Below are 13794 nucleotides of genomic sequence, written 5' to 3' on the forward strand. Positions count from 1 at the left end.
TAAGAATGTTTACACTAAAAATTGTTTTTACGGTAAAAATTTTAAACTTTTAACTGGTGGGATGCAGCTTCCAAAGAAAGAGTGATAAAGGTTGGTGATGATGATGGTGATGGTGATGATGGTGATGATGATGGTGATGATAGGTAGTATTTATTGAGTGCTTACATGTACTAGGCAGTATTCTAAGTGCATTACACATTTTTGACTAATTTAGCCCCTTCAGCAGCCTTATGAGGTTGTGCTATTATCCCCATTTCAGAGATGACGAAACTGAGGTATAGCCTCTGAATGTTTTAAAATGGCCTTGCTTGCCTGCACATCCTCTAATCCTAGAGCCAGGCCATGGATGACTCAGTGTTACGTCCAGCTCAGAGTGCGGGATGGGATAGGTACTCAGGGGCTGTCAGATGGAGAGACGAATGAATAATTGGGCTGAAGGTCCTCCACAGCATCTTAGATGTGCGATGTACATCTTCATGGATGGATTCCCTCCTACCTTAGAGTTTTTTTGTTCTTATCTCCATTGCTAGGCTCTCTGTTAATTCAACCACTTCAGGTGGTAAGAAACGAGTTTACGTTATTGCTTTGCTAATGGACAATTGTAAAGATTCATAGGAAAGGGAAACAGAAGCAGAAAACTTCTTAACAGTCACAGAGCAAGACGCATGGAGACCTGGAGCATCAATTCATATACAGCAGGTCTACTGATTGTCTTGCAGAAGTGGGCACCTGAGGTTTCCAACCTAGATATTGTGTGCAAATAGTGAGTAACAGAGAACTGGGGTGGCTATATTATTATCAGACAAAAGAGATTTTAAAAAATATTTTCATTTATTTATTTTCGACAAAGAAAAATTGTGAATATTTAAGGTGTACAACGTGATGTTTTGATATATGTATACATTATGAAATAATTACCACAATCAAACTAGTTAACATATCCATCATCTTCCGTAGTTACTTTTTTTTTTGTGTGTGTGTGGTGAGAACACTTGGGACCCACTCTCTTAGGAAATTTCAAGTATATAATACAGTATTATTAGCTACAGTCACCATACTGTTCATTAGTTCCAGAACTTTCTCATCTTATAACTGAAAGTTTGTACCCTTTGATCAATATCTCTCTTGCCCCCATTCCCCAGCCTCTGTAACCACCATTCTACTCTCTGTTATTATGAGTTCTACTTTTTTGGTTCTTTTTGTTTTTTAGATTCCACATATAAGCGAGATCATGCCATTTTTGTCTTTCTGTGTCTGACTTATTTCATTTAGCATAATGTTCTTCAGGTTTATCCATGTTGTTGCAAATGGAAGGAGTTCCTTCTTTTTTTACAGGCTGAATAATATTCCTGTGTGTGTGTGTGTGTGTGTGTGTATCTATCTATCACATTTTCTTTACTCATTCATCCATCAATGGACACTAAGTTTCTCTCCATACCTTGGCTGTAGTAAATAATGCTTCAATGAACATGGGGGTGCAAATAATCTCCTCGAGACAGTGATTTTATTTCCTTCAGATATATACTCAGAAGTGGGATTGCTGGATTGTATGATCGTTCTATATTTAATTTTTTGAGGAACCTCCATACTGTTTTCCATAGTGGCTGCACCATTTTACATTCCCACCAACAGTGCATGGGGTTCTCTTTTCTCCACATCCTCGCCAACACTTGTTATCTTTTGACTTTTTGACAGTAAGCATCCTAATGGGTGTGAGGCAATATCTCATTGCGGTTTTGATTTGCATTTCCCTAATGGCTAGTAATGTTGAGCATCTTTTCACATGCCTGTTGGCCATTGATATGTCTCTTTGGAAGAATATCTATTCAGGTCCTTTGCCCATTATTTTTTTTAAAGATTTTATTTTTTCCTTTTCTTTTCTCCCCAAAGCCCCCCAGTACATAGTTGTATATTCTTCGTTGTGGGTCCTTCTAGTTGTGGCATGTGGGACGCTGCCTCAGCGTGGTTTGATGAGCAGTGCCATGTCCGCGCCCAGGATTCGAATCAACGAAACACTGGGCCGCCTGCAGCGGAGTGTGCGAACTCAACCACTCGGCCACGGGGCCAGCCCCACCTTTTTTTTTTTTTTAAAGATTTTCCTTTGCCCATTTTTTAAATTGGGCTATTTGGTTTTTTGCTATTGAGTTCTATGAGTTCTTTATATATCTTGGATATTAATGCCTTATCAGATATATGGTTTGCAAATATTTTCTCCTGTTCGGTAGACAGCCTTTTTATCTTGCTGATGGTTTCCTTTGCTGTACAAAAACCTACTAGTTTGATATATCCCATTTGTTTATTTTTCCTTTTGTTGCCTGTGCTTTTCGAGACAAAATAGATTTCAAGTCCAAAGGGATACAAGAGACAAAGAAGGCCAATATAGATTGATAAAAATTTCAACCCATCAATAAGTATTAAATTATCTAACAATGATAAACACATACACATCTGAAAATAGAGTCCCAAAATATATGAAGCAAAAATGGACTTAAGGGAGAGATTGACAGTTGAACTGTACTGGATGGCGACTAGTTGTATCTGGAGTGTCGTTCTCCAACCAGTTCGGGCAATTCAGGGCTGAAGGAGAGCTAATTGCAGAGCCGTGAGTCACCGAGGCTTTCAGAGCCGGGCTGAAGGCGGAATAAGGGCAAATTGGACATAAATGGGCAGGATGCTGCAGCACACCTCTGGAGTGGAGGGCGTGACAGCTCAACTGGTGTACAATCACAGGTGTAAAAACAGCTTGTCATATTCACAACATGGGCAGTGGGCATGGAGATCCGTGCCTCGTCCGCAGCAGCTTGGGGGTTGACTGGAATTTCTTGGGTGGCGAGCTGCCCTCATATTGGAAGGGCCTCTGGTCTCCGTGTGAGAGTCCTCAGCACCTTACTGAGCACCTACCAGGTGCTGGGCTCCAGTGGGGTGCCAGGGACATGAAATGAATGAGGTAAGGAGTGAAGCAGTGAGGCATGACACAACGTGTTACAACACGAACGAACCTCCAGAAAGAATTATGCTAAGTGAAAGAAGCCAGACACAAAAGACCACATATGATTCCATTTAGATGAACTGTCCAGAAGAAGCAAATCCATGGAAACAGAAGGCAGATTAGTGGTTGTCTCGGGCTGGGGCTGGCAACGGGGAGTGATGGGCATGAGGGATCTTCAAAAAAGCTTTAAGAAAAATCATGAGGTCCCTGCCTCTTCTTTGGGACTGCGGACCTTCTTCAGGAAGAGGAACTTGTAGGACACACGTTTGACCTTGAGGTGGAGCCAGCATGTATCAGACACAGGGCTAGGCACTTGAGGGGAGGTCGGGGGAGGGGAGGGAGATGTGTGGTTGACCCATTTTTACTTTGGGAAGCAGTGTGTCCACTTTGTGCACACAGCTGCACATTCTGTATCCCCCACAAGCAAAAGGTTATGCCTGGCCCAGCAGGGGACCACCGGGACCCTGCAGGTGTCTGCTCTGATCAGTCCGTGCTATCCCAGTGGTTTCTCAATTGTCGGCCATGGTGCTCCCACCACACCCAGTCTTAGCACACTGAGGCCTAGAGGAGGAAAGGGCTGTGACCCTGGTTCAGAAAGCAAATGGGTGGATTTAAAACCAGGTTTCCAGCACTCCAAGCTCCTGCTTCTTCCCCGCAGGTCTCTCGGGGCTCCTGCAGCAGGCTCTTGAGGAGGACGCTGGGAGGACCCACGCTGACCCCGAGGTGTGGTCTTTCTCTTCTTAGATGGCGGAAATCTGGACTTGAGGTCCAGCTCTGACACTGGGGGAAAGATCATGTTCCCTCTCTTGGGGACCAAGGGTCTGTGTTTGCACAAAGGTGGCATGGGACAGGTGAGCTCCTGAGCATCGATCTACTCTGAATAAAGGCCTCACTCTAGGGAGTTCGATAGTTCCAACCTGCCCAGGAGCCTGGGACACCCCAGCCCCTGGGCCAGTGCCTGGAGGTGAGTCACAGGGAAAGAGAAGATAATTCCATTATGGAAGGGGGCCACCCACTGGCCCTTTATTATCCAGCATAATAGTAAAGTAATTGCCTCCACTTATCCTGTGCCTAGTATGAACCAGACACTGTGGTAGGTGCTTCCCATGCTTTATCCCACTTAATCCTCACAGAAGCAGGCAAAAGGTAGGTGGTATTATTTGTATTTTACAAAAGAGGAAACTGAGGCTCAGAGAGGTGAGGCAACCTAGTATGTACTCCCTGCCCACATCGGCCTGTTGAAATCCTACTCCTGGCTCGAGACCCATCTCTGGCACCTGCAGCTCTCCTTGGAGCCATCTCAATGCCTCCATATCTGCCTGCCTCTCACAGCACTTTGGCTGAGGACGGTGGATCTTTGAGTCTGTGTCAGTCGCCCCACTAGGTTGGGAGCCCCTGGAGGGCAGGAAGCTGGCCCGGCTGACTGGGCTCTCTCTCCCCAGGCATGGCCAGGCCTTCTGGGAATGTAGGTTGGATTGGCCCCCCATTTACAAATGGGGTCAAGACCTACAGGTAACAACAAGAAGGAAGAATACAAGGGCGGCAACGGTAAAAGTCAGTCATAATCCTCATGCCCACTCTATGAAGTGGGGATAATGATGCCCATCAACAAACAGGACGGAAGCCGTCTCAGAGAGCTCGAGTAACTTGATCAAGGTCACTCAGCCAGCAAGTGGAGGACCTGGATGCAGCCCCCGGCCCGTCTGATTCCAAAGTCCATGTTCTTTTCAAGGTTCCAGGGAAGTTGCCCATGGTTCAGTCTTTTGATTCCTCCTTTAGAATTTCTGCCATATCCACAAACCACCCATGAGTTTATTTAATCACTATTTTTCCTTTAAATCAACTCACTTTTTAAAAATATAACTTATTCTAAAAAGAAACTTTAGCTGGAGAGCCAGTATCATTTGCCATAATTAATTAAGTTAATTAACTATTATAACAACTCAGTTCCCCCCAGTGCCACCTTTGGTGCTGTGCATATGTGCTCTGGGGAATCCACGTCACACACGCCCCACGTGTTTCACACTGTCCCCGTGAGATTTTCAATCTCTTGTTTACTGTCCATCTTGTCACGTGGTGCTGAGTCCTGGAGATTGAACACTGGAAGGGACGTTGGAGAGGTTCGTCACATCCCTGAGTCTGAGAGAGCTTGGGGCTTGCACGTGTAAATCAGTGCTCATGTGGCCCAGGTCCCACAGGGGCTTTTCACTGCTCACATTTCATTGGCCAGAACTAGTCACGTGGTGCTACCTTACTGCGTGGGGGCAGGAAGTGTAGACCCCCATGGAAGGAAAGATGAGCCAAATAATGGTAAGCATTAGTAACATCTCCTACACATCATTCCTCACACCATTCCTACGGGGGGGGAGGGCTGCTAAATATTCTCTCTCTTCTATATAACGAGGGAACTGAAGCCCAGAGGGGTTAAGTTGACTAAAGTCACACAGATGGAAAATGGAGCCAGGAATTGGACCCAGGACCCTGGCTCCAGAGTTCATGTGTAAAACCCAATTAGAGTGCCTAACATATAGTCAGCAATCTGTTTTAGTTTTTGTGTGTGTGAGGAAGATTGGCCCTAAGCTAACATGTGTTGCCAATCTTCCTCTTTTTCCTCCCCCAAGCCTCAGTCTGTGGTTGTGCATCCTATCTGCATTAGTTTCCTATGGCTGCTGAAAGAAACCACCACAGACTCGGTGGCTTAAAACCACACAAATTTATTCTCTTACAGCTCTCGAGGGCAGAAGTCCCAAATCAGGTCCACTGGGCTCAATTTAAGGAGTTGGCATGGCTGTTCCTTCGGGGGGCTCTACGGGAGAATCCATTTCCTTTCCTCTCCTAGCTTCTGGAGGCGGCCTACACTCCTTGGCTCATGGCCCCTTCCTAGAATGCTTCTAACTTCTTGCTTCCATCACCACTTCTCCTTCTCTGTAGTCAAATCTCCCCCTGCCTCTCTCTTATGAGGATACTTATGATTACATTTAGGTCCTACCCAGATAATCCAGGATCATTTCCCTATCTCAAGATCTTAATTTAATCACACCTGCAAAGACTCTGCCACACAAAGTAATACTCTCAGGGATTAGGACGTGGACATCTATGGGGGCCGTTATTCAGCCTGCCATACTATCCATGGGGCTCCCATCATCTGGATTCTGGTTGTCTTTGCTCCGTCCCTTTCTTGGGGCCTGGAGCACTTTATACCTTGCAGGATGGCAATTCGTCATGGTTTATTTCTTCTACTGGAATTCAGGCTCCCTGAGGGCAGGGATTGGGGCTGATTCACCTTCCTTTCTTCCAAGTTGGGCGCATACAAATAACATATAATTGTGGCAGTGATTGTATTGTGGAAGCTAAAAATTTCCCTTGAGGGCATCAGAAACAGCTGCAGCAAAGGAGGAGCCTGTGAATGGTGGTGCCCCAGTGAACCACCTTTTGCGAGGATGAAGAGGGGTGGCCAGTTGTCCCCCAGGGCTCACCACTGCTTTGGCCTGTGCCACTGCCGAGTGTCCACAGGTTGAGGAGGTGAGAGCCAAGGGAAAGTTGGCTGTCTTCTCACTGACACCTTAACTCACTGACTCTTCAGCAAATGCTTAGTGACTCTCTCTACACATCGGCACCATCTTCGGTGGAGGCAGCCATGGCCGGAGCCTCTTTTTGGTGCCACGTGGAAAGACTTCGGGTCACATGCGTATGTGCCTTGGCAAATTCCCAGTCAATAAGGTGGGACAGAAAGAGGCTCAGGATACCTGGGCTCAAGTCCTAACTTTGCTGCTCCCTTGGACAAGTCACACTCTCAGAGTGTCCACACAAACCTAAGATATTGCGTTGAGCACATTATTCAACTGTAATTATATACGGTTTCTGCACTCGCCGTCCACACCACAAGTTCCCTGAGCAGAGGACAGTGTCTATGTCATCTTTGTTTTCCCATTCACTATCTCACCACCCGGTGCATCATAAATTCTTGGTAATGGTAATAATAGTATAGTAATGATGATGGTAAAGGATCTCTGTTTATGGAGAACTAACCGTGTGCCAAATACTGTTTTATGTACTTTCATGTTGTAACTCATGTAATCCTTGTAACAATTCTATGAATTTACTAGTATTATTACCCACACTCTACAGATGAGAAATCTGAGGCACAGACAGTTAAAGTAACTTGCCCAAAGTCACACAGTTAGTAAGTAGCAGAGTCAGGGTTTAAACTCAGATCCTCTGTCCACAGTTCACAGTGTAAACCACTCTGAACAACATGGTTTGTCTGAAGAATGGAACAAACGTGAAATGAGGACCTCCAAGGTCTCCTTAGCTCTGACTTCCTGTGAGTCTGAAAAATGCCTGTTAGCAGCCTGTAAAAAGGGACAGCTGCTCTGGCGTGGCCATGTAGACCAGGAAAACAGGTCCACCCTGGTACAAGGCGGGGTCTACTGAGAGTGGGAATTTGAATCTTGGCTGTGACACTATAGCTGTGACCTTGAGAAAGTTATTTAACCTCCTTGAATCTCACAGGGCAAAAGGACAGTAATACCTTAATTTCAGGGCTATTGAGAGGATAAAATAAATAGATAAAAATAAAGGAGAATATCTTATAGGAAAGTGCTTGGCAGAGAAAGCTCTCTACAGAAAACACTGGGTTTTGGAATCCAATCGTTAACAGAGTTCAATATTCTTTAGAAGAGAGGCTGGTGGGGCTCTCCTGCAGGTCACCTTCTCAGGGATGGGATGACGGATCCCCTCGGCAAACAGTTAAGTGAACCAGGGCTGTCTGCTTTCTGGATGCATGGACTTTGAATGGAAAACCAGCAGGTTGCCTCTGTGCTTGTGTGTGAGTGTAGGGAGTCTTGGGGTCAACTGCCGGGATGGGGTGGGAACATACACTGGAAGGAGCAGGGAGCAGGGAGTGAGGAAACACGCTCGAATTCCGGCTCTGCCATTACCTTCCTGTGTGATCCGGCAGGTTTGGCAAGTCACCACTCATCTTTGAGTTTCCGGTTCTCCGAATCCAAGATGAGGGGGTGGAATTTGAAGATCTCCAAGGCCTCGCTGAATACTACCAGTCTAGACATTCCCAAGCCAAGTCCTTCAATGAATGAAAATTCCTCCAGTATCCATTTCTACTGAAAGAGCAACTGTTTCTCCCCACCTCCCACTGGCATTGCTGCGTTTTACGAGGGCACAGGTGAGAGGCATCTTGTCCTGGCGTTGAAGACCCTCCCCTCCAAGAGGCCCAACTATCTCAGCCAGGTTAGCTCAGGCCCGTGGATAAAAACGCCCAGTCAACAAACATTTATTTTATTTTTTAAAAACCCACATAATTAGAGAGCAAACACAGGATTATGGGAGAAAACACAATGAACAACCAACCAAAAAATTAAAATCTCCCATAATCCCATCACCTAGAGATGATAACTATTAACGTTTTGGCATATGTCCTATTTTTTCTATGTGAATTTTAATTTAAAAAATTACATTTTCACAGTATATACCTAACATTTTGCAACTTGTTTTTCCCACCTAACATTATATTGTGAATAACTTTCCCTTATATTCCGTATTACCCTGTGTTTTTAATGGCTGCAAAGTATTCCATTGTGTGGGTGCAATATTTACTTCGCCAAACCCTTATTGGACTTTTTGGTTGTTTCCATTTTTCACTCTGATGAATATCAGTGTTCTTAAATATTCAAGTACATCTTTGAGGTTTTCTTAAATTTCTCAAAAGAGGAATTGCTAGGTTGAAGGATATAGACATATTAAAAGATTCTGACACACATTTACTTTTGCTTTCTAGAAAGTTTGCATCAAAACCTTCACCATGAGATAGGAGTTCACGTATTCCCACTTTAAGAGCAAACAGGAGGGGTGCCTAAGTTAGGCAGGGGTTGGGGAGGCCAGGGAAAGCTATGCAAAGGAAGTGTCTAGGTGGAGATCTGTAGGACAAGGCGGAGTGAGCCAAGCAAGAGGGAATGCAAGCGTTCCAGAGGGAACAGCATGTGAGAAGGCCCAGACGCAAGGCACTCTGAGAAGAGAAATGAGTTCCACATGGTTAGAGTTTGGAGGGCTGGGAAGTAACATGAGGAGTGAGGCAAGATTAGTATTTTAGGAAGGTTATTTTGGTTTTAGCACAGAGAACGGATTGGAGGGGGTAAGACCGGAGAGAGAGTGACAAGTTAGGATGCTGTTGCTGTCCCCCAAGTGAGCAATACGGCAATGGCCAAGACTGGGACAGTGACAGAGGGAATGGAAAAGACAGACTGAAGGGACATGAAAGAGGGAAAATGATTTGACTTAGTGGTTGTTTGGATAGCAGGGGGATGGGAGAGAGGGAAGCCTTGAGAAGGCTCTCAGCTTTCTCTCCGACCTGCGGAGGATGGAGAACCGGGATGTAGCCCTAAGGTTTTGTGATAGAAGATGGCATGTTCAGCTTAGGAGGTGTTAAATGTGAGGTTCCTGTGGGACCCATGTGAGTGGAGGTGTCCTGTAAATATTGGGACCCATAGAAGAGAGATCTGGGCTGCACGCGCTCCTGGACCCTGAAGGCTTAGAGAGGACACAGTCGCCGAGTCACCCCTCATTAAGGAACAGAGGGACGCCTAAAAGAGAACCCCAGGGCGCACCAACTCCTAAGGGATGTGTAAGGCTTGCAAAGACTGTGAGGTAGAAGAAAACCCGGAGTCCCTGTTGTCATGGAAGCCAAAAGAAAGGAGTTTTTCAAGGACAGTGGTTGGCAGAGTCTGACACAGGTGGCTCACTCACACTTTCTCAAGCGCCATCTTATTTAAACCTCCCAACAGTTAGTGAGGTGGGGACCTTCATCATCCAATTGCAGAAGACGAAACTGAAGACCAGAGAGGGAAGGCAAATTTCCCACGGTCATTCAGCAAGTCAGTTGCAGACAAAACTTGAACCCGGGTCTTGATTGGCAGCGTGTGGGCCAGGCAGGAGAGCCTAGCACATGGAATTTTAGCGTGAGCTCCTGGGGTGGGTAACAGAGAAACAATTAACGGCTACCAGTCACCGTGTACCTCATGTGTGCCTGGCACCGCTCTAGGCCTCACCTGCATTATTCCTAATCCTCACAACCACCAGGAGAGGGAGTGACTTACTCCAAGCGCAGAGGAGCCTGGGGGCAGAAGCGAAGCGACTTGTCCCACATCACACACTCTGGCAGGTGGCAGGGCCGGGCTGGGAACCCAGGTGCTCCCTATCCCCAGCGACGACGGCGCGGTCACGGGCTGCTCCTTCTCGAAGAGGGGGGCGGCGTCTCCAGCGGGAACACCCGGCGGCGCCCCGGAACCCCCGCCCGCCCCTCGCCCCCGCGCGCATGCCTGGCCGCTGAGGCGTGAGAGCCGCCGCCCGCGGCCTCCCTCCCGCGCGCCTTGCACAACCGCCCAGATAAGTGCTGCGTCTCTGGGCAATTATCGCCCTCTCGCCGCCGCCGGGGCTGGCCGGGCAGGAGGCCAGAGGCCAAGGGACTCGCAGCCACCCAAGGAGAGCGGTACCCGCCGGTGGGGCCAGCCACCAGCGCGGCGCGCGATTGCGTAACGCCGGGACGCGGGGACCGGAAGGCGGGAGGCGGCGCGGCGCGATGACGTCACGCGAGCGGCCCCGCCCCCGCGCCGGGCGGACCTGCGGGAGAAGGCTGGGCGGCCGGCCGTGTGCTGCAGGAGGCTGCTGCTGGGACGTTTGCATGCCCGCTTCTTCCCTTTATTCCCTTCTTCATCTCTTTTATTTCCCTTTCATTCCTCCCATTCTTTCCTTCTCCCTCCTCTTTCCCTTCCTCTTTCCTTCCTTTTCCCTCCCCCTTTCCTTTCTTTCTTCCCTCCCTACATCCTTCTCTTCCTTTCTTTGCTTCTCTCCCTTCCTCCATCTCTTCGTCTTTCCCTCCCTCCTTCTTTCTCCCACTTTCCTTCCTCTCTCCTCTCTTTTCTCCCTCCGTTCTCCTTCTTTCCCTTTTAAATTTTTCCCTTAAAAAATTGTTTTTAAACTGTTTTGAACTGTGGTACAAAACATAAAATTTATCATCTTAACCATTTTTGTTTTTAAAGATTTGCTGTGAGCTAACATCTGTTGCCAGTATTCTTTTTAAATTCTTCCTCTTCTCCGCAAAGCCCCCCAGTACATAGTTGTATCTTCTAGTTGTGAGTGCCTCTGGTTGTGGCATGTGGGACGCCGCCTCAAGCGTTGCCTGATGAGCCGTGCCATGTCCGCGCCCAGGATCCCAACTAGCAAAACCCCCTGGATGGGAAAGCGGAGCACGAACCCAAACACTTGCCCGTAGGCTGGCCCCCCATCTGAACCATTTTTGAGCATATGGTTCCGTGGTGTTGAGTACATTCACATTGTTGTCAGCCATCTCCAGAACTCTTCATCCTGCAGAACAGAAACTCTAGCCCTGTTGAATAAAGACAACCATTTCCCCCTCCTCCCAGCCTCTCTTAACCACGTTCTACTCTTTTTTTCTTCATTCTTCCTTTTGCCTTTTTGTGCCTTTCTCCCTTTTCCTTTATCTCTCCTTTTTCTTCCCCTCCCTCTTTCCGTCTTTCTCTTCTTAAAAGCCTGATGGCCCCGATTCACCCTTGCCAGCCCTCCACAGCCTCTGCCAGGGGCTGGGCCAGAGGCCTGTCAGCCAGGGCTGTGAGCGCGGGTGAGTCACCGTTCCTCCCTGGCTGTCAGGGCTGGTGGGCGGCCCCTGGAAGCCTCGCCAGGCTTGTCGCTGGTAGGCAAACATGTCCAGCAAGGAACTCTGGCCAGGAAGAGTTAATTAGAGAGAGGCCCTGACTCCAGCAGAGTCTCAGGGTCAGGCTGCAAGCCCCTCTCTCCCCGGGGCCTTCCCCAACCCTGGGGCCCCGCTTCTAGACAGTGCAAGGCAGCCGTGATGATGGTGATGATAACTTGGACTGACACAAATCTTTACAGTTTACAAAGCATTTTCAGAGACATGATCTCATTCTTGTTCTCACAACAATCCTGGGAGGTAAGCCTTATTATTCCCGTTTCACAGGTGAGGAAACTGAGCCTCTTTCCTCAGAACAGCGAAGGGATTTGCTGTGGCCAGGGAGCTGGTAAGCGGCAGAGTTGGCAAGGTGGAGACCCAGATTTGTATCGCGAAAGCAGAAAAAGCGGCTAGGTCAGAGTAAAACGTCTCTAAAAAAATTCGATGCTCCCTCTTCTGTGTTATCCCAGCACCTTGTTTAGACTTCTTGAGTTCAGGCCCCACCTGAAGGGTTTCCTCAACCCCTGGGCCTGGGGGGGGCGGGCGGGTACTGGATGAGCGAACGGTGGAGGTGTTTGGTGGTATGCTTAGCAAGGGTGAAAGAGCTGATTTCTGGGCAGCTAAGAGACTTTGAAAAGTCCAATAGAGTAGCCACCCAGCTGTCCCTGGGTTATCTGGAATTTTGGCTTGCCATTCAGGGAACACCTTGAGACAATAGAGGGCTTCTAAGTGTGTGGGTGGAGTTGAGTTCTCCTTTTTCTGGGGAGAACGTCTGGCTCACCGACAGTTCACGTCCTTTGAGTACGTTCTGTTTCAATTCCTTTCTCATGTGTTGGTGTGGAAATAATTTTTAGTGTCATGGGTAATTGTGGTAGATTACTAATGTTCACCAATATCCAATTCTCCACTTCTTGGTGCGTGGAGGCCTATGCTCCTCTGTCCCCTTGAAGCCAAGCTTGCTCACGTGGCTATGTTTGGCTACTACATGTGCTTAGAAGTGGTGTTTGTCACCTGTGGGCTGGAGCATGGACCGGCAGGTGCTTGACTTTTTAGTTCTCTCTTTCCCAGCTGCATTGACCAAGGAGGCCACATTCCAAGATGCTGGAGCTTTCTTGGCCTGGGTCTGGGGAGACTCCCAGGAACATAACCCACTCTCAACTGTTAGAGATGTTTAGAGTGAGCCACCAATAAACCTTGGTGATAGTGAACCACCGGATTTGGGCTCTTGGTTACTGTAGCTTAATCCAGCCTGTTCTGACCAATACAGTAATTAATAGAGCAATCGATACAACACACTGAATGCTTAGTCAACTTTTAAAACATAACTTGCACCTTTTGGAACAAGATTTAAATTTTTTTAAGACAAAACAATTTATAACTGTGTGATCTAGTGGAAAATATACGTTTGATTTACATTTTCTTCTCTAAGCATCTCTTGCCGCATATACTTCAAAAAATGTTTTTAAAAGCTTCATTGAGATCTAATGACACAGAGTAAACTCCACATATTTAAAGCATACGATTTGATAAGTTTTGGCATATATATATATATGTATGTAACTGTGAAATGATTGCCACCATCTTAAGGGATAGTGTAGATATCCGTTACCCACAGAAGTTGCCTTGTGTCCTTTTGAAACTCCTTTCTCCTGTCTCTTCTCGTCAAGCCCTTCCCATCACCTAGTCAACAGGCAACCACCCATCTGCTTTTGTCAGTGTAGCTTAAGTTGCATTTCCTAAGATTTTATATAATGGAATCATAGAGTAGGTACTCATCTTTTTCGGCTTCTTATCACTCGGTATAATTCTTTTGAGATTCTTCCAGATCGTTGCATGTGTTGGTAACTCATTCTTTTTGTATTGTATTCCACTGTTTGGATATACCACAATTCTTTTTAACCATTCCTCTCTTGATAGACTTTGCTTGTTTCCAATGTTTGGCTATTACAGTAAAATGACTATGAACATTTGTGTACAAGTCTTTCTGTGGACATGTACTTTCCTTTCTCTTGGGATACCTAGGAGAGGAATGGCTGGACCGTATGGTAGCTGGTACGTTGAACTTTTTAAGAAACCACCAACTGTT

The 13794-nt window shown here is 47.0% G+C and overlaps 2 long non-coding RNA genes across 4 annotated transcripts in view; one reads left to right on the forward strand and one right to left on the reverse strand.

The window, feature by feature from the left end:
* Positions 1 to 7034: 7034 nt before the first annotated feature.
* Positions 7035 to 10218, reverse strand: LOC139046367 (uncharacterized). The gene is made up of 2 exons (XR_011506336.1): positions 10099 to 10218; positions 7035 to 9968 (listed from the first exon to the last, which is right to left on the reverse strand). It is a non-coding gene; the product is annotated as an uncharacterized lncRNA (long non-coding RNA).
* Positions 10219 to 10310: 92 nt separating this feature from the next.
* The window catches only part of LOC123289377 (uncharacterized), a 41164-nt gene continuing 37680 nt past the window's right edge, over positions 10311 to 13794 (forward strand). For 2 of the 3 annotated variants that reach the window (XR_011506333.1, XR_011506335.1), the window contains exon 1: positions 10795 to 11639. This is a non-coding gene — a long non-coding RNA (uncharacterized lncRNA). Of the gene's footprint in view, positions 11640 to 13794 lie in introns of all 3 variants that reach the window. The other variant, XR_011506334.1, reaches the window with a different exon arrangement.

The sequence above is a fragment of the Equus asinus genome, chromosome 10 (assembly GCF_041296235.1).
Source record: "Equus asinus isolate D_3611 breed Donkey chromosome 10, EquAss-T2T_v2, whole genome shotgun sequence".
Classification (NCBI taxonomy): domain Eukaryota; kingdom Metazoa; phylum Chordata; class Mammalia; order Perissodactyla; family Equidae; genus Equus; species Equus asinus.